Here is a 24,034-nt window from a genome sequence, read left to right as displayed (position 1 = left end):
GCCGATTGTCTGTCAGCTTCTCATGTTCTTCCCTGTATGCGGGACCCCCTACTACCGGTCTTCTCTTGCTCTCTCCTTCTATACTCGCTGCACACGCATTCGCCAGCACCTGCATCCAGCCAGCACCAGCTCTCTCTCTCCCTACCAGTACACCTTTCCAAATGTCAAGGGCATCTCTTATGCTCTTTCCTTTCACTTTCTAGCTCCACCTACTTGGATGTGAACACCTGTTTCTATATGGGACCTTCATGTGAGGTGCCTCTAGTCGGCCCATCACTCAGACACTATTTAGTTTAAATTCTCTTCCCTACACCTCTCTCTTGCATTCTGGTCACGAACACCACTCCTAACAAATTATACTGGCTGTACATCTTGCATCACAGGCCGCTGCGGCTGATTACCATTGTGCAAAGTAAACACTTGAGTCTATCTAAGAAACTCACATATTTTTCATAGCTGTCCTGTGGTGCTGCTACCAGTTCCTTCCCAACATAAAAAGGCAACATCTGCTCTATCCCAGTGGCAAACAACTCGACTGCCATACCTCCATCTACATGCTTTATGCGATGCCACCACCAATCACAAAACTGTTGCATAGTGCCGCAATCTGCTTGGTACTTCCTGCCTCCCCAAAAATCCACTAACAATTGTTGCTGAATTTTTCCAGACTAATATTCTTCTTAAAACCTTTTCTTAAAATCTGTGAAATCTTTGCAGTCAATAGCTACTTCCTGAGCCCACTGAAAGGCATCACCCCTTAAGTGACCCACTACATATGAAATTCACTCTTGTTCCGTCCAGTACTCTGGCATTACCCTATCAAGTTCCTTAAGGACTACTTTAGGGTTAATGGTTCCCTGTCGCTCAAAGGTACTAAACATATGACACTGAATAAATGCTGCCTCTGCTGAATTGCTTGACGAAACCTGGCCTACCCTTGTAGCCAGTTTAGCACTTGATTGCTCATTTTGCAATATTCGAATGTCCATCTGCTGATTATGGACCTCTTGTTGTTTCTCAAATGAGTCACACATTGCTCTACTAGTGGCCAGCGTATCCTTAACATGCAACTTAAAACAAGTATCATGTTCAGATCTTATCTTACCACCTATATTACCCACTTCAGTAGCTATTTTCACTTCAAAATCCCTCTGTTTATCTTCCATCTCAGTTGAGAAGTTGTGATATGCAGTAGCATGCTCATCCAATGCTTTGGTTACTTTATCTAAACCCTTCTCATGCCCTTTAGCACATTCCTTTTTCACTTAGTCAGGATCAGTACTCACATTATATACTACTTGTTGCAGATTAATGTCTACTTGCTGCTCCAATTGCAACTTACACTGGGTGAACTGCTCAGTGATGTCATTCTTCACCTCCTCACACAAATTCGACACTTCCAATGCAATACTGGAACTTACTTGTTCATTACCTTGCTTAATATCTTCACTGATTTCTTCCCAAGATTACGTCAAAGTTGCAAGAAGTGACAGCAAGAAGACATTTTTCTCTTCCCCTGGTACTGCCGAAAATCACTTGGTCTACTACTGATTGCGGGCTTTTAAAAAAAAAAAAGTGTCCCTTAACTATGATGTACCCTCAGACTCAGAGTCGAAATATTAAAAGTTTTGGCTGGTTTCATTGTGTTGGGGCTGGGATAAGTAGTTGCCACATTACATGCCAAACACTGCTGAGTCTACAGTATACAATATGAATACACACATGAATCGTGGTTGAAGATTCCTATCACACAGCAATTTCGAATTTAAAATGTAACATAGAAATTTATAAATGTAAGATTGCAATTAAATAAAATCTGCAGGTACTATTTTAATAACTTTACTACATCTTCACTGCAGAAGTCATGGAAATCTCACAAGTGCACAAGTTGGCACTACAAAATATCTCCCGCGACCACACGCAAACTGCTCAACACTCTCCAAGTATTTCATGTGACTGTCCGTCAAACCTTCCCATCCAGCACTCACTCCTGTGTGACCCAATACTCCTCCCACATTTCCATACAATCTCTCCACTGACTTCAGTAGTTGCTTACCATAGAAACGAGTGCTGTGATTGGCTAGAGTGCTCCCGCCATGTCTCCAAGTCAATACACACTCACAAACATATAAAAACACATATGAAATACTGGATTTACATTTAAATAACTTGAAATTAAATAAATATTCTTACAGCTGGACCACAAACATGCTCTAACACATATTATTAAATACATAAAGAAATTAAATAAACATACACTCCTGGAAATTGAAATAAGAACACCGTGAATTCATTGTCCCAGGAAGGGGAAACTTTATTGACACATTCCTGGGGTCAGATACATCACATGATCACACTGACAGAACCACAGGCACATAGACACAGGCAACAGAGCATGCACAATGTCGGCACTAGTTCAGTGTATATCCACCTTTCGCAGCAATGCAGGCTGCTATTCTCCCATGGAGACGATCGTAGAGATGCTGGACGTAGTCCTGTGGAACGGCTTGCCATGCCATTTCCACTGGCACCTCAGTTGGACCAGCGTTCGTGCTGGACGTGCAGACCGCGTGAGACGATGCTTCATCCAGTCCCAAACATGCTCAATGGGGGACAGATCCGGAGATCTTGCTGGCCAGGGTAGTTGACTTACACCTTCTAGAGCACGTTGGGTGGCACGGGATACATGCGGACGTGCATTGTCCTGTTGGAACAGCAAGTTCCCTTGCCGGTCTAGGAATGGTAGAACGATGGGTTCGATGACGGTTTGGATGTACCGTGCACTATTCAGTGTCCCCTCGACGATCACCAGTGGTGTACGGCCAGTGTAGGAGATCGCTCCCCACACCATGATGCCGGGTGTTGGCCCTGTGTGCCTCGGTCGTATGCAGTCCTGATTGTGGCGCTCACCTGCACGGCGCCAAACACGCATACGACCATCATTGGCACCAAGGCAGAAGCGACTCTCATCGCTGAAGACGACACGTCTCCATTCGTCCCTCCATTCACGCCTGTCGCGACACCACTGGAGGCGGGCTGCACGATGTTGGGGCGTGAGCGGAAGACGGCCTAACGGTGTGCGGGACCGTAGCCCAGCTTCATGGAGATGGTTGCGAATGGTCCTCGCCGATACCCCAGGAGCAACAGTGTCCCTAATTTGCTGGGAAGTGGCGGTGCGGTCCCCTACGGCACTGCGTAGGATCCTACGATCTTGGCGTGCATCCGTGCGTCGCTGCGGTCCGGTCCCAGGTCGACGGGCACGTGCACCTTCCACCGACCACTGGCGACAACATCGATGTACTGTGGAGACCTCACGCCCCACGTGTTGAGCAATTCGGCAGTACATCCACCCGGCCTCCCGCATGCCCACTATACGCCCTCGCTCAGAGTCCGTCAACTGCACATACGGTTCACGTCCACGCTGTCGCGGCATGCTACCAGTGTTAAAGACTGCGATGGAGCTCCGTATGCCATGGCAAACTGGCTGACACTGACGGCGGCGGTGCACAAATGCTGCGCAGCTAGCGCCATTCGACGGCCAACACCGCGGTTCCTGGTGTGTCCGCTGTGCCGTGCCTGTGATCATTGCTTGTACAGGCCTCTCGCAGTGTCCGGAGCAAGTATGGTGGGTCTGACACACCGGTGTCAATGTGTTCTTTTTTCCATTTCCAGGAGTGTATATCAAAGGAATAGAAGCAAAAGTATGCCAGTAGCCTAATGTCTCTGTGCTTTCTAAAACAATAAATATTTGACCAACTCCTTCATGAATAGTATGTATTGGATATAAATAAAGATATAGATGAATAAATATATATTTATAAGCATGCTGTTACTGTTTTTTCATGTAACTGTGGAGTATTTATGGCCTGATGTGACCAATAGTAATCAGCCACTTTGGCCTCCAATAATTCATGTAATATTCAAGTTACATGCCTGTAATTCATACCAATTTAAGTTTTCACTAGTAGCTTTTTAAAGACACATCAATCGACAAAATCGGATGAACCGTTTAGATTTTGGAAACTCATTGCTGGGTGTTACTTGTATAATTTACAGTCGGATACTAAACTTTAAACTAATAAAGATATTGAAAATCTGATTACACCATCAGAATCACCATGCAAATAATGGTAATGTACATGTTTCTTTTTAAGGTATCATGATTCCTCTGGCTATTATTAATTTCTACATGAACTGTGAAATGTCTGCCATTATGGTTTCACAAAGTCTACCATCTTTGGCACTCCTGTCATACAAATCTCCTTCATCGACACAAAGCACAGTCATCGACACAGCATCAATGTGGAATTCCCAGCCACGCGGTCAGCCTGGACCACACGCCTCTTGTTCTGGCTAATGTTTGGCACCACGCGGTTGCTGACAAGCCCCGGCTTACTGAGCAGCCATGCCAACTCTGAACTTATAATATTTTCAGGGCGCCAAAACTTGCCCATTACCTCACTTGATTATGACCTGCCTCCAGTAGCCTCAACCCCTTCAGAGATTGAATCACTCAAGTTTAGTGGCAGCTCTTTTGTCTGTTCGGTCTCTACTTTGCTATCAAGTGCCAATAAAGTCCTTGTTGAATGCGGATCAGGGCTAAACACCTCTGGACTTTCTAATTCCCTTATTATACTACCCATTTTAATAACATCCTCAGCAACACCCTTGGCATTCCCTGCTACGCTACTTTTATCCTGCTCAGTCATTCTCTTTTCTAAAGTTAAAATACTGTCCAAAAGTTGGTATAGAATTTGGTTTCTTCACTTTCGACGACCTCTCCAACTTACTGCCTGGTAGCTGCCCTCCCCGCTTTGGTCTTCTAGCGTCGTCCTCTTTGTGCGGTGCTTCTGCACAGGCTCCACCCTCATGTGGTCTACTGTCCACTGGTCTTCTGCTTCCACCATGCGCTGGTGCCATTCCTCTTTGTGTGGCTGTTCGGCACACCCAGCAAAGCTTCCCAGACTGCGGCACCTGCTTACGCAATGCATGCCCGATTCACGGCTACTACGCAGCCCTTTTCAACCAGTACTGCCTCCACGTACAAGCAAGCAAAACTACTGAGTTGCTCTGCTGCTGCAATTACTTACAGTGCATTATCCTACTATAACACTTATCCTTTTGCGTAAATTACTTCGTACTACTCCGTGATGCCTCTCCATATACTCGCTTCCCAGCCAATGCACCATTTTGTAACATTCCCTAGGCCAATGTACCAACTTGTAACGTTCCCTCTGCTTAATTACAAACCCTGACTTATAATATACTGGACCCCTTGGACTGTCTGGTACAGTAAGTGGTAGATTTACAGGGGTGCATGGCAGGTACTCCTTGTGACTTACCTTACAACATAGTCAGCCTCCGCACTTACTAGACCTTAATCTTATCTGCCCTTACCTGCAGTTCAGCTGTTCATACATTATTCGGCACCCTGGGGATTCTGATCTCAGTAAATACGTAGAACTAAGGTTTTGGGAGAGGAATTAAAGTGCTACTAAATAATGCAACACAGCTCTGATAGAAGCAATTATATTCTAGACACATTGGCCTAAAATTGTTTGATACAATTTATTACAAACAAGTTGCAAAATCGTAGTTTGCACACCAGAATCCAGCCAGATAGCGGTCAGATGGACACGCCCCTATAAGTGGGTTTAAGACCACTGTCGAATACCGATTGCATTTGGTTGTTGTCTCAATCTGGCTAATCCCAATTTTGATCGTATTAATATAATTCACTCAGCTGCCATGTGGGTCTTTTAGTGCACAAGGCCAGGATCTTGTATTACTGGATGCCATGGAACTCAGTCTTTACTTACACTTGATACCCCAGATAAAAATTAACATGATCATAACCAATTGGTCATAATGATCAATGACAGAAAACAAAAACAGAATTGCAACAGCAGGAGTGAGCACAGCAGCTGACTTACCATGTTCAATGACATGACTGTTCTGTTGTTGCATGCACCAAGCTTTGCTCAATTAACTATTTGCATCTAGGCCTCAGTAATTGCCACATATTACGATAAACATTCATTCACAGTCAAAATAACTTCACCACATATGCGAACATTACTTTGTCACAGTCTTATTCAGATTTAGCTAAAAAGCAAAGCTTTGTTGGTAATCTTGCAGGCATGCAACTGCCAGCCATCCATACTTCTTCCCAGTCTAACTGCTAGTCCTCAACAGTGGCACGCTGTGTACCCCTTCTCTCCCACTACATCACTTGTTACATCAGCCTCCATCTTCTCCCTTAAAACAGACACATTTTACCTTATACTTTTCCTGTTGCTTTCTGCACATATACGCTTTTGGTTTATATTCTTCTGCAAATTTTACTCTGGCCTTCTTCTCTAATTTAAAGTTTTTCCAAATGAACTACTTTTTTGTGGTCAGACCAGTCCACGTCCTCCATCCCCAAGGGGTGTCTACCTGTGGATGCTGCATTCTATTTCTAAGCTTCCCCAGGCTTTTCTGTGTCTTTCCACCTTCACGTTCGTGTAAGTCACCGTGCTGACCTACCGCACCCGACTCGGCTCCTATTGTAACCCTTAGGCAGGCTACCTTCGCTCTGGCCTTCCGTCTGCCTGCCATCCTTCTGCATTCTAATCAGTGTTTGCTCAATTAATAAGGCTAAAACTTTAGTTTCATTGCCCATACAGCAATCGGGTTTCTTTCTGAAGCTACCTCATATTCTTAGCTATCAAATTAAGTTCTTAAAACTATTGCTAATCAGAAGCATGGTCATTCATGCACAGAACATTGCCACGTTTCACAAATGTCACAGTAATGTGTCTTTCAGTAATATGTATGTTATCTTGTGTGCTGCAATTGTTAGCTTGTTTGTGTTGCACCAATATTATATAGTATTTGTGGTACCACTCACTTTGCTCTCTTTTGATGACTGGTAGTCTGCAGAAACCACTACTGACAGGTCATTGGCATACACCATGGCCCCATCGATGTGTGATTCGTAGTCTTTGAGATGCAACAGAGGCTCAATTGCAATGCCTCAAAAGTTGGGTCCACAAATCGAGCCTTGAGAGCATCCCTTTATAATCTCTTTCGCCACTTTCTGGTTTTCCACCCATCAATCTGAGACTCTGTTTGTGCAATAATTGAGGAAACTATTGCAAAGGGATATGGGCATCTGAAGGTCAAAGGGTAAAGCAAACAATGCAGGCCACCAAAGATTGTCAAAGGTGCTTGCAGCGTCAATTAAGATAGTGACAGCACGCTTATGTTGAGTGTGCCCTACGATGTTAAACACTGTATTTACTGCATTGTCTATCAATTTTTGTACTCTAAACCCATATTGGTGTGAACTAATACTGCTGAGTTCTCAATGTTCCTGTAGGCCGTTACATAGGAACTGTTCCTGCATCTTCACTAGGGATATTTGAGGCATATAGATCTGTAAGGTTTATGTTCTGTTGGTTCTTTTTTTGTAGATTTTCTGATGACGACAGTGTTGGCTGTTGTCAATGATTCAGGCACCCTACCCAGCCACAGAGCATCATTTAGTAGGTGTGTTAGGTAAGGTGTTATTAGTAGTCTGCCTTTGTAATGTTTCTACATGGATGTTGTCTGGGCCAGAAGCTTTCTATTTCTTGAGACTGGCTATTGACAATGTGACCTCCTCCCATGCAAGTGAGTGTATAACAATGTTAGTTATGTATTCCCTGTATCGTTCATCCTTAGTCTTTGTTATAGTATTGTGTTCATTGTGGGGTCATCATCAGGGACTATTTTACTAAGCAGAAATTGTGCTGTTTTTCTCCATTCTTGGATTATGGTACCACTGTCCTCCCATAACTTGGACAGAACTAAGGGAGATTTTACCTTTTCAGCCATTATTTTATGTGGTTGACCCCAGGTGTCAGTTTATAATTACATTGCTACATGTTCCTCTCATTGCTTTCTTCTTGTCTCCTATAGTCTGTTCTTGAATAAGTCTTTTTCTTCTCTGTAGTTTTGTAGTCTGATTTGTCTGTCTTTGGCTGTGATTTCCCTCTGATAAATTCTCCCTTTCCATCCTGTGTATTGTCTTAATCTCATTGGTTCAGTTCTCCGGAGTGCTGTAGTCCTAAGTCTGTTTGTTACACGTGGTATAGCAACATGTTGCACTGTTTGTAATATCTCAGTTTATGAGCCCTGTAGTCAATGCTGCCAGTAATGTCTAAGTCTAGTTCCCACTGCATGTGGGCCCTTAATTTATCCCAGTCAGCTTTACTGAGAGTGAGTCGGTCATATATGACGTGGTCCATTGTATTCTGTTGAACTTCTATGAGGATAAGGGTGATGGTGAGGATGATGATGCAGTCACTGGTTGAGGCATGAGATATGGCTCTCCAAGAGATGTTTATAGTATTGCTTGTGGCACTGTGTAAGGTGACGATGATGTTGCTTATTCTGCTAGCATATCCCATACAGGTGTGTAGTCAGTCACCTTTATTTAACACAAATAAGCTATTTTTCTGTATGGCTACCTTAAAATTTGTCATCTGTGATAAGTTCTGCCTACATTCCAGAGCATTGATCTGGCACTGATGTCTGCAGGTATTAGTAATTTCTTATTTCTGGTATAATGCCCTACATCTCCTATCATTTCTAGGTATCTCTGTATGTTCATCGTTTTAGAGATGGTTGCGAGACTTGGCTGATTAACATAGGATGTGAAATTAAATACCTTTTAGCCATCACTTTTCAACCTTATTGTATTTGGCAATCAGTTTCAGCGTTTTACTACGGCATCTTCAGGCTCCTTGCTGGGAGCTAACACTGCAGAGTTCTCTACATTCCTGTAGGCTGTTACGTAGGAGATGCTCCTGCACCTTAGCTAAGGAGTTTATGATGTGTATAGATCTGTAAGATTTATGTTCTGATGGGTCTTTGTTTGCAGATTTTCTGACTAAATGCAATGAGAAGTGCTCTGGTGGCTGCAGAACTATCAAGGCTCATCAATAAATTTACACTGACATTCTGTGTTTGCAGGAGCCATACATACTTTACTCTGGTGTATTCATTTGCTAATTGTTGTTGCTCGAGTTCTTCTGTTCTGAACGCAAGGGTGGTCTTTAGCATTGTCCACTGATATAAATCATGTTTCAACTGCCACAATGCTTCTTGTTCTATTGATCTTGCAAGTCACATCTCTATATAGCCTGTATTGTATAGGAAGCTAGTAATGTTATTGTGTTTCAGTAATTGGATTGTGTTGCTGTCGCTATTGGACGTTTCCATAGACAAAGCGTGTTGGTGATGCCAGGTGACTGGTTGATGGCAGCTTCTTGTTCTGTTAGCATTCACTTGGTGTCTATGTCTACTGGGTGGTCTGTTGGCCTCAGAGTTTGTGTCCAGGTTTGTGTGGATCTTTGGGGTTCTACATACTGTGTTGAAGTTTGCTTGTCATGTGGCAATGGTTGGTAGTTTCCATCATTACTGCCCTCTGCCTCGTTTTGGGCTAGTAATTCCATATTCACACTGTTGGAGCTCTAGTTTTTCTATCCTTAACATGAGTGTAGTATGTAGCATAGCCTACTGATATAGGTCATGTCTTAACTGTCACACCATCCTATGTTCCATGAGTCCTTCATAGCACATCTTATATAAAGTCCATAGTGCTGAGGAAGCTAGATTAAAAAGCTCTTGAAAGATTAACAAGGGAATTATACTGCCTTTGATGTTTTCAGACAGGTTTCAATCATATATATCTTCGAGTAATACTGGATCAGTTTGTGTGTCTGGAACATGTATCATTATAAGTGGCTGGCATTCCTTTCTTGTTTTGAATTTTATGTCATTGATCTAACTAGCTTCATCTTGCAGTTTCTGGCAATCTTCCTGGGTTTCAGTTTCAATGATCACCGCTGTCTGGGTGGTGCACACTGCTTTTACTTTCAGTTTCTCTTTGCATGGATTAATTTGTGTTGTGAGCACTTCCCTGACCTGTCTGGGATCCTTCATCATTAGGTTGTAGCTTGTTTTGCCTTGGTGTTTTCAATTTTCATCTCAGTTCTGCTCTTCCCCTTGCTGCTTGCAACTATTGCAGTGAAAGAGTCTATTGGTAGTGTCGGCATGGTATTTGGGCTTCTCTGTCCGTGTCTTTAGGTTTTCAGTTCCATCTTTAGTTTCTTGTTTTCCACACAAAGTTGGAATTTTTCTAACTCTAGCTCTTCTAAATGAAGAGTCATCCCGTGGTTTTCATCTTTAAAATGTCGATCAATCCTTTTCGTCTTGCCAGTCTTAGTGAATCAATTGATTCTATGTCATGTTTTGCATTGGCAATAGTGTGCACCTCAACTTCTTGTCTTACTCTTGTGTTCTCTTATTTCAGTATATCCACTTGCTCTTCCAAACATGCCTGTAACAAAGGATAGGTGGTTAGGTTGCACTTAAAGAAGGGTAGGACACTGAGGGAGAACTTCTTTAGCTTTAGTTCTGTTGTGATCTCATTAATGAGTTTGTCTCTTGCTGCTAGTTTGTCTTCATCTAGTATGGATTGTGTTCAATTTCTGCCTTTCCCTGCACATGGGGGACAGCATGTGGCACTTCTGCAGTCGTTATGTTTACAGTTTTAAGTCCAGCCACCTCCTTTGATGCTGTTTAGTAGCAACAGCAGCAGCTGCATGAAGCTGTGCTGTTTGCAAGATGGTCGCTTGGCTCCACTCACTGATGCAGCCATCTAGATGAGCACAGCAAGGAAAGAGAACATTTGGTTTAGTCTTCCACTGCCACTGATACAGAGGTGTGGTGTAGTGCTGTGAAGTGCAGTGTAGTGTGCTGTGCTGAAGCATAAGACACAGTGGGCCCTGGAAACTGACACATGAGACTGACACGGGTCAGGCCAGCAGGAGGATGGCAGCCTCTCCACTTACGTGGTAGGCCCGTAACAATGGCTGAAAAACTACAGAACTTGACTCTCTCTTTCTGTGTAAATTATATAATGTAACAAGTGAATGAAGAAAAAAAACACTATGTCAGACAATACTACCATCACCTGAAAACTTAAATACCAACTTCCTTAGTCAGTTTTCACCTGTGTCCGAATGTGGAACCACATTATGCTGCAGTTGGATTGGCAGCCATCTTGGCATGGCCTATAGACAATGACACTATAAGTAAGCAACTTGTTATATGAACTTATTTTATTTATCCTACAGAGAAAGGCTCTAACATTGTCATGATGACCCACAGTGAGGATCTAACAGAATATCTCCACCAACTGCCTGACTTTTTCAGCTACAAAGCCTGCCATAGTGATCCCATTCGAGAAGCTCAATGTAACTTCCAATCCCTGTTCAAATCCTGAGGTGCATCCCACATATTCTTCCCTGGATCCATCATCTTCCTCATCTCAGTCACTCCCAGCACACCCACTGTCTACAAGCATCCCAAAACCCATAAACTTAATAACCCTGGACAAACCATTTTAATGGTTACTGTGCTCCCATGGAAAGGGTGACAGTTCCTGTTGATCAACATCAGCAACACATTGCCCACAGTCTAGCTTCCAACATCTAGGACATGAACCATTTTATCATTGCCTTCTGCCCATTACTATCCCACTACTGTATGGGTCCGTGTCATTACTGTTAACATCACCTCCAGTTTCACTAACATTCTTCATGACCACAAACTTACAGCTGATTATACACTTATCTAAAAACAGAAGGTTGCTCTTCAGTACGAGTTCAATATTCAGAAAAAATTGGAAACAGCATTTATCAGTCAGAGGATCACCAATAACATATCTAGTTATGAGAGAAAGTACCACCACAGCTGCATCTTGAGAGTGTCTTTATTGTATCATATGACTAGTTTTGGTGGCACATTACCTGCCATCCTCAAGCCCCACCACTGCCAAAAGAGTATTTGATTTCCTTGGTACATTTACTGTGGGATCAAATACTCTGCCAAAATAGTATTTGATTTCCTTGGTACATTTACTGTGGCATCAATTATTCTTTTGGCAGTGGTGGGGCCTGAGGATGGTGGTAATGTGCCACCAAAACTACTCATGTGATAGCATAAAGACATTCTCAAGATACAGCCATGGTGGTATTTTTTCTCATATATATATCATCAGCTGAAGTCCTTCATCCATGCAAGAAGATGGAAATCCATAAATTGAACATATATAGTTCCTGACTGTTACTCTTTCTGATTTATGCAAATAACCACAATAAGCATGAGTCCCTAAATATGTCCTAGCTTTGAATAGTACTAGTGTAGAAGGAGGGGCTAGAAGGAGGGGAGTCAACACCAAAAAATTATATGAGAAAAGAGTCAGAGTGGTTCAGCACAAATAAATTCATTTTAAACACAGAAAACTGCGTGTCTCACATTTTGCTAATTTCCTCCAGTTTGCTAAAATTGTCCAAGCAAAATTTAAAGAGAAATACACTTCTAGACAATTTGTGTATTGCAAAATGTTTGGATCTATGGTTTCAGCAAAACTAGAAGTGGGGGTACATATGAAACTAACTTAGTATGAATCTTTCATCATTGCCCCATGGTTTAGGAATGTTACAATGTACTGAAAGAAACCCAGTGTGAATGCAAAGTATACCACATACAGTTCCATTCACTGATATGCTGAGGCAGTATTTTCTGGAGGAATTTAACACTAGTGCAAATATATTTAGAATGGATAAATGGGCACTAATCACTTATGGCGCTCTTAGAAAATGAAATATGAAACTGATTTTGGTGATAAATGTTCTTAATTTCCTCATTTTATTTGTCCATATTCACTGAGGACCACCTCATGAAAACTTGTAATTAGTACATAGCAAAAATATGCATAGTTATTATACTACAGAATAGTCAAATATCCATCAAAAGTTTTCCACATCACCATTTTCCAGAAAAGTGTAATTCACTCTAGTATCATATTATTCAGCTAGATACCAGAAGAAATAAAAATTGCAGTAGATACATTATTTGAAACCAAACTGAAGGTATTTCAAACAAATCACTATTTCCAATGTATATAAGGATGTCTGAATATCTACAAAGGATAAGTTTTCTTTATATGAAGACAGTTCAACTAAATATAGGTTGTACATATACATACTTTTTGTTTATGCTAATATTGTACATTACTCTATGCTCATTTTTTCTGTCCAATATGACCTGTAACATATGTGGTGCATCATGCAATACAACACAAACTGTAAATTCACTTAAAATAGCAGTTTGGTACTTTATCAATTGTCCGCCTCTCGTGGTCTCGCGGTAGCGTTCTCGCTTCCCGAGCGCGGGGTCCCAGATTCGATTCCCGGCGGGGTCAGGGATTTTTCCTGCCTCAAGATGACTGGGTGTTGTTGTGTCGTCTTCATTGTCATCATTCATCCCCATTACAGTCGGAAGAAGGCAACAGCAAACCACCTCCATTAGGACCTTGCCTAGTAAGGCGGTGTGGGTCTCCCGCATTGTTCCCCTACGCTCTGTAAAGAAGCATGGGACTTCATTTCATTTTCACTTTATCAATTATTGTATAAGAACAACACAAGTAAGTTGGTTATAAAACAGTAGATTTAAAAATAGTACAGGCAACATACTAGGTATGGCGGGAAGAATATGTTAAATGTGTAACAAAATAATACCATAATTGTTCTAATTCACAAAAAAGGAAAAATTTGCTGCTTGCCAAAAAAAGTGAAGCATCCAGAAGACGTGTCAGAAGTCAAAAGTAACTTTGTAAACACACATACTTGGTGGGTATGTAAATAATTAGAGTTACAATTACCTGTGACAAAATGGCCAAAAGAGTGCATTAGTGTTTTCCATGTTTAGTGTTGTTACTAGGTGTGGTAAGGTATATAAGAAGCATGGAAAGTGTCATATGTTGACTGATCACTGTGAAAAATGCTGAGGTGCTGCATGCTCATTGAGCACCCAACAGAGTTTGAAAAGGTCCTCATTGTGGGTCTCCATTTGGTCGGCTGATCAAATCATGCAAGAACTAAATTTGTGTGACATTCTGATGTCATAGTGGCCTGAAGTTGGACTGCATGGGAATACGGGAGCAGGTATACTCATTGTCAAGATTCCAATTGACCATGTGTGGCTACCGCATGGGAGGATCACCACATAGTGCACCCAGCACACTTTAAAACCTCCATATCTATGCTTGCCACCTGAGAACAAGTAATGGATGCCCTGCAACATTCTGTGTTGGTTGGTTGGTTGGTTGTTTTAAAAGAGGGGGGGGGGGGGGGAGGGGGGGGAAGGGACCAAACTGCGAGGTCATCAGTCCCCTGTTCCCAGTAAAATAATTACACAATGGAAAGAAGAAAAGAAAGGGGACGTACAGCAAAATAACAAGAGTAAGGAAGAAACAGAAGAACAACAGAAGGACAAGCCACACTATTATGGACAAAAACAGGAAAAGAAAACCACAGAGGGAAGCAAGAAACAGGTAGAAGGGATAAAAAGAGTAGATGGCCATGGCTGGCTGACCATGAGAATAAAAAGGAAAAGCCAGCCACTTTGGGATGCACTGAAACATCCACCCTAAAAGCCTTAGACTGGAGAACACAAAAAGACAAAGGACATGCGCTAAAGCTTATATAGAATGATAAAACCCACCGTCACGTATAAAAAGTAAAACTAAATTAGCCGATGAGGCATTGTCAGCTAAAATTAATGGCAACGAGTCCGGTAACTGAAAAGTCCGTTGCAGGGCAGCCACAGAAGGACAGCTCACCAAGATATGGGCCACTGTCAGCCGGGTACCACACTGACAATGAGGTAGGTCATCGCGGCGGAGAAGGTAGTCATGTGTCACCCAAGGGTGGGCAATGCGGAACCAGCAGATAACCACAGAGTCCCTGCAAGAGGCCCGCATGGAGGACTGCCACACATTCGTAGTCTCTTTAATGGTACGCAGCTTGTTGTGCGTGCTGAGGTTATGCCATTTTGCCTCCAAAAGCCACAAAATCTTGTGGCGTGGTACAGAACGCTGGTCAGTTACAGAGAAGCTGATCTCCATAAGCAGTTTCTGCGTAGCCTGTTTGGCCAGCCTGTCGGCAAGTTCATTGCCTGGGATTCTGACGTGACCTGGGATCCAGAAAAACACCACTGAATGACTGGACCATTCCAGGGCATAGATGGACTCCTGACTCCTGGATGGTCGCTACCAAAGGATGATGAGGGTAGCACTGGTCGAGAGCTTGTAGGCTGCTCAAGGAGTCAGTACACAGAAGAAACGCCTCCCCAGGGCATGAACGGATGTGCTCAAGAGCACGAGATATAGCCACCAGCTCAGCAGTGAAAACACTGCAGCCATCAGGCAAAGAATGCTGTTCACTATGTCCTCCATGGACATACGTGAAGCTGATGTGAGCATCAGCCATCAAGCCATCGGTGTAAACCACTCTGTGGACTCGGTACTTGTCAAGAATTGAGAGGAAGGGACAGCGGAGAGCCACGGGGTTAACTGAGTCCTTAGGGCCATGTGAAAGGTCCAGGTGAAGCTGCGACCTAGGTGTACACCATGGAGGTGTACATGAATGGACCTGAAGTATAGGTGGTAAAGGCAAGGACTCCAGTTCAGAAAGAAGGGATCAGACATGAACTGCAATTGGAAGCCCTGACCTGTGTCGTCGATGCGGGAGATAAACCATTGTGGGTGGGAAAAGAAGATGGTGATTTGGATGTGCAGGAGAACTACGAATGTGTGCTATGTAACTGGCCAGCAGTTGTGCATGCCTAACCTGCAATGGAGGCACTCTAGCTTCCACAAGGATGCTGGTCACTGGACTCATCCTAAAAGCTCCTCTCGCTAGGCAAATGCCACAGTGCTGCACTGGGTCAAGTAAACGCAACGTTGATGGAGCCGCCAAACCATAAACCAGACACCCAGAGTCAAGGCGGGATTGAACAAGGGCTCTGAAGAGCTGCAGCAGCGTAGAGCAATCTGCACCCCAGTTGGTGTTGCTCAGGCAGTGGAAGGTATTGAGGTGCTGCCAGCACTTCCGTTTAAGCTGACAAAGGTGAGGAAGCCAAGTCAATCAGGCATCAAAAACCAGTCCTAAGAATCAATATGTCTCCACTACAGTGCGCGGATCATCATTAAGGTAAAGTTCTGGTTCTGGACGAACGGTACGACTCTGACAGAAGTGCATAACACATAACTTTGCAGCCAAAAACTGGAAACCGTGGGCTAGAGCCCATGACTGCACCTAGAGCCCTGTGAGACCCTATTCTCCTGGATACAGGGGGATCTATGGGAGGCACCAACTTGGACACAGAAAGTACGAAGCGACAGGAAATTCTGGATAAAAATCAGGAGTGGGCCTCAGAGACCCCACTCGTATAATGTGGCAAAGATATGATGTAGCCAGGTCGTGTCATACACTTTTCGTACATTCTGTGTCATCCCACACTATTGGTTGGAGACTGGAAGCAGCTGGAATAAGGAATTACCATCCCATGTGTAGGCTGCCATTAATACTACAATACAAACAGTTATGTTTGAAGTGGTACCATGCCTAGGAAGGAAGGACTACTGATGAATGCTGTCACATTGTGTTCAGCGATGGATCACATTTCTGCGCTACCCATGATAACCATCATTGGCAAGTATGGTGGTGATCTGGGTACAGACCACATTCTTTCACTGTTTTAGAGAGGCACAACTCCTGGTGTCATGGGTGGGGAGCCATCAGGTAGAGCTCAAGGTCACAGCTGGTATTAATTGAGGGAACTGTGATGGCACAATGGTACATCATAAATATCCTGCATCATCATGTGTTACCTCTTGTGTGACAATACCACAGTGAAATTTTGCAACAGGACCATGCATGACTTAGCATGTGTGTCTGTGAACTGAGGTACTGCCATGACCAGCACAATCTCCATATTTGACCCCAACAGAACTCGCGAGACCAGCTCTGATGTCAACTACATCCCAATACCAGTATCCAGAATATCAAGGACCAGTTGCAACTGTTGTGAGCCAGCTTGCCTTAGGAGAGTATACAACAGTTTTGTGACACCCTTCCCAACCAAATCAGTGTACACATCCAGGCCAGGAGGGAAATGGAGGAGTGGGGGGGGGGGGGAGGGCAAGGGGGAGGGGGATGTAATGTCATACTGATAAATAGGCTGCAACTGCCAAGATCTTCATAAATTTGATTCAGTTTTAGAATCACTGAAATAAAATCGCATATCCTCTCAACTTGCGAAGTTTCATTCCATTTCCTCCTCCTCTTGGTGCTTCATTCTTTTTTGCCAAGCAGTGAATATAGGCCCCCTACTGATACACCAGCTTGTTACCAAAATTCTTACAAAACTTCTACAAAAACCTTTAGATGTGAAGACGAGCAAAGAACATAGTTTCAGTTGTGAGTATAAATCAACTATTTACAGGCTATAAACAAGTTTGTAGAAAGATGCAGTGATTGTGAGCTGCCACTTTGACTGGGATGTACAGAATTCAAGAAACTTTTTTCTCTGTTCTGATTAATTTCATGCTAACATCACATGAAAAACAATAAACTGAATCAATGCATGTCAAATTTTAGGGAATATTTATAAGGATACTGCTCACTGGATTACACAACTGGAATGGTAAAACATAATTGAAAGACAAGCTCATTCAATTTCTTCACTTCAGTTTTCTGCAGCATTGGTAGAATTTTTCTATAACACTGAACAGACACAAAGAGGAATAGGTACAAATAGTTTTCATCTTAACTGTTACTATATTTATGGTGAACATTATTCTCTTTGAAGCAACAATGAATGGAAGCACTCAATAAAGCAATATATACCACATAAAGATGAGGATGTTTAGTGAAGTCACAGTTGCAAGTTGTTGACCAGAGTAACATATGGAAGAACACAAAAAAAACTGAATAATAGCATTTCTTTGGTGGTGGTATATTATTTTTGATGCATGACAACCAGTTTGGTTCCATGAAGGGAAAAGTACCAGAAATGCAATTCTGGTATTGCATTTAGTAATGGAAGGAAATGTGAAATGCGATTTATTCATCTTGTAACATATAATTTTCAAATCATTTGATTTGACATATAGGAAACATGCCAAGATTTATAATGGTTCAAATGGCTCTGATCACTATGGGACTTAACGTCTGAGGTCATCAGTCCCCTAGAACTTAGAACTACTTAAACCTAACTAACCTACGGACATCACACACATCCATGCCCGAGGCAGGATTCGAACCTGTGACCGTAGCAGTCGTGCAGTTCCGGGCTAAAGCACCTAGAACTGCTCAGCCACCATGGCCGGCAAAGTTTTGTAATAAGAAACATTTTTGTAATAGAAATGCAACAGCTTACATTACTTTACACACATTTCCAAGATGTTGCTATGCAGATGCATACTGTAGTTTCCAGTATACAAAAATAAAATGTATAATTATCTTCTTCAGTCTGCAAAAGTGTCCTCAATGAATACAATGGAATAACAACTCCTTTTCACCAGAATAGTAAAGAGTAATCTTTTCAGCAAACCAAGTGCCATATTAAATATATTACTGCCTTTTATTTTATTGTAAATTTTAAACCCTATATGTTCTGGTTTTTAGGTATAGAGTTCTAACCAGCGAACCAGGGGTTTAAAATCATTGCTCTGGTAAGTGCCGCAGTTGTGGTCAAAACAAAAAGAATTTTCTCTCTACTGACTTTTACATAAGAATAAGGACACCTCATATATGTAAAAGGATGGTACATACAGTATTTTTTAATTTTTTAACTGTGGTCAACAGGATACCCATTGTTTGGCACCATACATTACTAAGTAATTTATTTAGTAATACTAGTAGTCTCATGACATTTGTTGATTATCCCATAATGAATAGCTGACTCAAAGTTGCAGTGATAGACTCTCTTTCTGGTGTGTCATGTTCATGGCACCTGCCAACGTGCATACAAATGCTAAGCTGTTAAGTTTATTTGCTAAGCAGTCAATGTGTACCTTCCAATTTAGATTTTTAAGAAGATACAGTTCTAAGAACTTTACATGGTTTGCTTCTGTGATAACCTGATCATTGTAAGTTACCTTTATTCCACATTGTACATATGAGTTAGCTATATCACTTTGAGAGTGAGATTTTCACTCTGCAGTGGAGTGTATGCTGATATGAAACTTCCTGGCAGATTGAAACTGTGTGCTGGACCGAGACTCGAACTCGGGACCCTTTCATGGGCAAGTGCTCTACCATCTGAGCTACCCAGCCATGACTCATGACCCATCATCACAGCTGCAATTCTGCCAGTACTTCATCTCCTACCTTCCAAACTTCACAGAAGCTCTCCTGTGAACCTTGTAGAACTAGCACTCCTGGAAGAAAGGATATTGCAGAGACATGGCGTAGCCACAGCCTGGAGAATGTTTCCAGAATGAGATTTTCACTCTGCAGTGGAGTGTATGCTGATATGAAACTTCCTGGCAGATTAAAACTGTGTGCCAGACCAAGACACCACTTCAGAGTGAAAATCTCATTCTGGAAATGTCCCCCAGGCTGTGGCTAAGCCATGTCTCCAAAATATCCTTTCTTCCAGGTGTGCTGGTTCTGTAAGGTTCACAGAAAAGCTTCTGTGAAGTTTGGAAGGTAGGAGATGAGGTACTGACAGAATTGAAGGTGTGAAGGTGGGTCGTGAGTCGTGCTTGGGTAGCTCAGATGGTAGAGCACTTGCCTGCCTGCGAAAGGCAAAGGTCCTGAGTTTGAGTCTTGGTCTGGCACACAGTTTCAATCTGCCAGGAAGTTCTATATCATTTTGGTTTTAGTTACATTTACTGTTAGTCCATTTTGATGGAACCAAGATTTGTTTTTCTAGAGTATTTTTATCACTTTCTGGAATTCTTTCAGGTACCTTATTTTCCATTAGAACTGATGTATCATCAGCACATAAAACTGAATGAACATCAGTAGCAAGTGGTAGGTCATTTATGTGGAAAAGAAACAGGTAGGGACCCAGTATTGAACCTTGGGGGGAAACTATTTTCCAGTCTGAGGAATAATTTCTTGAATTTTTAGTTACAATTACTCTTTGTTAAGAAAGAGCTGAACCACTGTACAACAGTGTCCTTGTTTCCATATACTTGTAATTTGTAGAGAGGTGGAGAGTGGTTCACTGAATTGTAGGTGTTTGTCAGATCACAGAATACTCCTCTGACCTTTTTACCCTTATCTACTGTGAAGCATTTTTTTGAGTAAACGCACTGATGGCATTTACAGTTCTGTTTGCTTACTTAAATCCAAACTGGTTTTTAAAAATTATGTAATTTGTAGTAAGATATTTGTTTTGCTGCAATCTTTTCAAATTCTTTAAGAAGACTGCTAGACAAGAGGTAGGGCACTCATTCCCCGTCTCTTCTGTCAATCCCTTTTTGCATAATGGTTTTATCTTGGCATATTTCCATATGTTTGGAAAACATTCCTGCTCAAAAGATTGGTTTATAATGGCTCAAAGTGGTTTTGAAATGGTATTATATGCAACCTTGATTACAAAAACGTGTATTTCATCTCACCCAGATGAGGTTCTGTTTTTTAAAGCCAATATTTCATTTTCCACATCCCTTTGGATGATTTTTTTCAAACTTTTTAAAATATGTGTTTTGGTTGTTTTACAAGCTTATGAAATATGCCTTGTCTTGTCTTGATAGGCTGCCTTATCTGCATTGCTACATTTAAGAAGAATGTGTTGAAACAATTTGAGATCTGAACAGAGTTTATTATATCATCACTGAAATTTAATTTTCCAAAATTCTTGACTTTGGCCCCTAATTCTGACTGAACAACTGACAACACTGCTTTTGTCTTATTTCTGTTAGTGTTTGACATACGTATCAAAATCGGCATTTGTGAGCTCAATAAACAGAGATGAATAATACCTAGGTCTAAGCACTACTCGTTTGCATTTTCAGACTGGCATTTGTGATAATGTTATCAATGCAGATCACTGATCTGCTGTTTGCTGTACTGCCTTCAGAAAAGTTTCGCTTGGAATCAGATTTCTGAATTAAGTCATGAATTTTGGCGGAATCACTGTTTTCAACTAACACACACTGGTGTCCAAAATTAAAGGAACAAATAGCTATTTCCCTGCCCTGTGTTTAATTCATGATATAATCATACAAACTGTCAACAGATGTCTGTAGGGTTGTGTTCTGCATGGCCACAGAAGACGGCATTCCGATCAATGGACAACTACACCAATGATGGCACAGTGCAGTATGGCACAGAGAAGGCACCGACCAGATTCTTTGTGTTGGAGAGCCATAGGAAGAGTAGAAGCAGGACAGTCACTAACTGATGTGGCCCAATGGTTAAATGTGAATCGTTCTGTTGTTTCTCGGATGTGGTGACAGTTTATAGAGACCAAAATTGTATGCCAAACTTCAAGGCACGGCCAACCATGTGTGAAATCAGAAAGACATGACCATTATTTGGCTGTAAGGGCACGACGGTACCACCTTAGTACTGCACAGCAACTGGCAACTGACCCTGCAGCTTCCACTGGACATATTGCAGTGAGGCAAGCAGTGTACAGAAGGCTTTGGCAGTGTGGCCTTTGTTGTCAGAGACCTGCTGTGTGTGTACCTCTGAAGAGAATGTCTAGAGTGGAGTTGTCAACAAGCCATCTGCATGGTCGAACAGTGGGCCAATGTTCTTTTCACGGATGAGTCATGAATTTTGTCTGGAGACTGACTCTTGGATTCATACCTGGAGGGAATGGGGCAGAGATTATGTTGACCAGTCGAACACCTCTTCATTAAATTGTACGGGTGAACTGGCAAGGCTTAACTGCGGTCAGGTATCATGACAAGATCTCATGAACTCATGTGTGGTTGTTGCTAGGTACTGTGGGCCCAGACTTAATATTGATGGATGATAATGCTCGACTGAACACAGCACAAGTGATTGATGTTTTCTTGCAAACAGAAGATATTGCACGCATGGCATGGCCTGCTCACTCTACCTATTTGAATCCCATAGAGCTTGTCTAGGATGCACTAGAGAGATGGGTTGCATCATGTCAGCATCCACCATCCACCCAAGACCTGAGAGCAGCTCTGTGGGAAGAATGGGCATTATTGCCTCAGCATGAGATTAATGACATCATTCACAGCATGTCCCTTCATCATCAGGCCTGTATTACTGCCAGAAGTGTCACACCTCATACAGAGCACATTAACCAATTGTTGAAGTGTGTGTGCATATTTGTGAAGTTGGAAAAAACAAAGAACATGCTTGTCTACCATTATGCAAGTTGCAGTTGTTTATGTTCTGTATTCTTTATATTGTTTCTACCTTACTATCACCTATTTTGTGGTGAAATAAATGCAACCTTGCAAAATTTCCCTTTGTTGCTTTAATTTTGGACACCAGTGTATTTATATTGAAGACTGCTGCTATTCGAACCTTTTTCTTACTTTCTTTCTAAAGTTTTTCTAGAAGATGTTGGAATTTAGTTAAGAACATGTTTTTTACAGCACATCCAAGAATTATACAAATGGCTATAATCACTGTGTTCAGATCACTTTCCTCTATAGAGCAACTCTCAGATATATTCTGTTGATTTAAATAATTAAATTTTATCTTACTTTAAAACTTGTTGAAGAGTCAACAAGAATGCAGGAGCCTCCTTGAGATTTGTTTCTCATAAATATGCTGCTAACTACTTTAAAATGATTAATGCTTTTTAAAACTTGTATACAATCTTCTGTTAACAAGTGGTTGTTTAGGCAGAACATCTTGATATTTAAACATCTTAATCTAAGTTCATCAATGATAGAGTGTATAAAATTTGGTGGTTCTGCTATTAAGCCATTTATATTCCACTGCATCAGTACATAATTTATATTTTTGACTGTAATATCATGCGTGTCCTCTCTTTACATCTCTATTTTTTATTTGCATTTTGTACCTTTGCTTGTCATCCTCATCTCAATGTATCAGCTTCCCTTGCTTTTTAGGATTTTATGCAAGTCTATTAACAGTTTACTGTAGTTCATAAGGCCTAACCTATTGAGGTGTAACACATCTTTCCCCAGGCTTATTTTGGTCAATGGATCCTGCCCAAGCCTGTCACAGCGTTTCCTAAGGCTGTTATTTATTCTGTTGAAGTAAGAATTGCTTACTGATATGCAAATAATACCACTAATAATCAACCTAGAGGCTGATCCAATCAGGCAGACATGAGAGAAATAAGGATACTTTCCTGGCTTCTGAGAATCCAGGAAAAAGCCTTCAATGACTGTAATAAGGTATTTGCAGTCTTCAGAAGATTAATGTATATAGACAGTGCTACAAAATCAACAAAACCACAGTCAGAGTAACATAAGTGAGAGGTAAAAAAAAAAAATAACAAGTTCATGATAAGAAAGGGGTAAGGCAGGGTTGTAGTTTATCACCAGTGTGTTTCAATTTGTCCACCAAAGAAGCAGTGAAGAGAGTGGAAGGCAATTTTGGAAGAGGGATAAAAGTGCAAGGAGAACACATACCAAACCCAAGGTTTGCAAATGACATAGCTGTTCTGGCTGGTCTTAGAAACTCTGCCAAAAGAAGTGGACTATATGTTTAGCAAAAAGAATGGTTTAAGATAAACAAAGAGAAGGCAAAAGAAACTAACTAACAATTTGTTTAACATTAAAATTGGAAATGATACACTAGAGGAAGAACAGGAGGAGTTCTCCAATCTAGGAAGCAAGATAACACGGAACAGCTGAAACAAGGAAGTTAAACAAACAGGACAAAAAATTGCTCACCCACCAGAGATTCACACTAGTCACATGTAGGACCACTTGCAGTGCTGATAATGGCCACAATCCTGTTAGGATGAGTCCATATGTTTCTTCAGGTATGTCATATCCAGCTGAAGTCACTCTTTAATGATTATATCCCACAGAACAACCGAATTGTGAAGATGTTAGTAGCTACATTTCACTTCCTGTTCTAAATAGCCCCAGATATCATATACAGGGTGAAAGTCAGGTGATGTATCATCATGCTCAGAGATAAGGAACATCATACTCACAATTTTTCCC

The sequence above is a fragment of the Schistocerca piceifrons genome, chromosome X, assembly GCF_021461385.2.
Source record: "Schistocerca piceifrons isolate TAMUIC-IGC-003096 chromosome X, iqSchPice1.1, whole genome shotgun sequence".
NCBI lineage: Eukaryota > Metazoa > Arthropoda > Insecta > Orthoptera > Acrididae > Schistocerca > Schistocerca piceifrons.
Note: the sequence above shows the minus strand (reverse complement) of the source record.